Raw genomic sequence first — 2,201 nt, 5'->3', positions numbered from 1 at the left:
CAACAAATAAACACACTCGCCCTACTGAACATTTTCACCATTCCAACACACCCTATTAACACTCCTCGAATGCTGAATAGTTCCTGTTCAAGATGAACAAATTTCCAACATACTGACGCTTCATGATGTTATTCCATGTATACTGAAATGTATACCATGTATACTGAAGCTGTTTACGTAGAGAGAAAGTCTCTTGAGTATTGTATTATGTTGATGAAATAAATATCAGTGTCATGCCGGTATTTCGAAAATGTTAAAATTAATATTAACGATGATAATATTCAAACTTTTCTTGTCATTACAGTTTTGTGTGCAGGCGTTCCTATCTTAAATCGGAAACATATGTAAGGTAATTTTATAAATAAAATGTTTGAGTTTTTGTTTGTTTAAGAAGCAGATTCAAGCGTCGGGTACTTTTCTGTTTACGTCTAAATTTTCAGAGAAAAGGACAGACACAAACAGGCAGGTGTATTGTACACAGGCAGGTGTATTGTACACAGGCAGGTGTATTGTACACAGGCAGGTGTATTGTACACAGGCAGGTGTATTGTACACAGGCAGGTGTATTGTACACAGGCAGGTGTATTGTACACAGGCAGGTGTATTGTACACAGGCAGATGTACTGTACACAGGCAGATGTACAGAAGAACTCCCAGAACCCCATCAAGCAGGTATCAACCAGTAGACATACAGTTGTATTGTAGTCAGACATATAGTCAAGCAGAGTGAGAACCTTTGAGTGCTCACGAAGACAACCTCTGCTGATGACCGCTCATACAGACCAGTTAACCAGCCTCAGGGTGTACTCTCTGCACTCTGCCTCTGTAGTGAATATTGATCTTCACCTCGATCACTCGTATTGCGTTACTCCGACGCCCACATGCGGCCGTACTCAGCTGTATCACATTTAAACCATTAATTGGAAAGATAAATCTATTGTACATTCATTTTTGTTTAAAAGGAAAAAATATCTTTCATATACACCTCGATTTGATACAGTTTTCAATTCATACGGCAAAGACAATATCCTTGGCTGTAGTTTCCGTATGTTCTGCGATATTTATAGAAATCATAAGCGATAAATTCAATTTGTTGGAATTTTGAATTAATTTGTCGTGATTTGAGAGTTATTATCTATAATGAGAATCTACCTGGGAGGGGGTGGGAGGGAGGCCTGATGGAGGGATCTTGTTCGAGGAGGTGGAGGGAGCTGAAGGGAAGAATGATGTCATGAGGGGGGGGGGGAGGGAATCTTTGGAGGGAGGGTATGTTAGATAGGATGGACCTGAAGCAGTGGGAGAGGGAAATGAGAACGGGTGGGAGGGGATACGGATTGTGGTTGATGAGGAACACGAAAGAACATTGCGGAGGATGGAAGAGTATGTAGGATGGGGGAAGGAACATAGGAGAAAGGGTCTTAGAGTGAAGGATAGATGGGTATGTGAATGGAGAACAAGTGATATTTTGTTTGTATTAAGATCAACATTCCCTGCCTATTCCAAAGTTCATTCGGAATAGGTATCGTTGCCTAATGCTAAGAAACCATTTATTTTACCAGAATAGTGTTCATTATAAATAAACTTTACTTAAAGCTAAGTTACAATCGAGTTACCTTCATAATGAACCTGGAGGCACCTGTGTACCAGAGCCTTCATATGGTCAATTGGCTTGATTTCGCCCGTATCTATCCACATGCTGAGTCCACATGTTCCAATCGCGAGTCAGAATGAATGATCACTGATGGAGTGATGTTGACGAGACCACACACTAGAAGGTGAAAGGGCGACGACGTTTCAGTCCGTCCTGGACCATTCTCAAGTTGATTGTTGAGGTTGAGTTCACAATTGACTTGAGAATGGTCCAGGACGGACCGAAACGTCATCATCCCTTCACCTTCTAGTGTGTTTGGTCTGGTCTACATCCTTCGGTCACGTTACTGTGACTCATCGCCTGCTAAAGGAGTAATGTTGTCGAGAAAGGTGTGAGCCAACATGATGCTATTGAGGGTCGAGCACTTTGTTTAGTGGTAACTGTAGTGGTAACAAAGCCGTAGTGTAGTGTTAAGTGATAACAAAGCCGCCAAAGATTGAGAAGAGATGTACAGATTCGTAAGTTCTTTTGTAACTGCTTCGTTATCTGGCTCCTGGTCAAGAGGTCGGATAAGTGCTGGAGGACAGGCTATTCGAGAGAGCGGTGATTA

This window comes from Procambarus clarkii, chromosome 57 (genome assembly GCF_040958095.1).
Source record: "Procambarus clarkii isolate CNS0578487 chromosome 57, FALCON_Pclarkii_2.0, whole genome shotgun sequence".
NCBI lineage: Eukaryota > Metazoa > Arthropoda > Malacostraca > Decapoda > Cambaridae > Procambarus > Procambarus clarkii.
The sequence above is the reverse complement of the archived record's forward strand: the minus strand, read 5'-3'. Positions refer to the sequence as shown.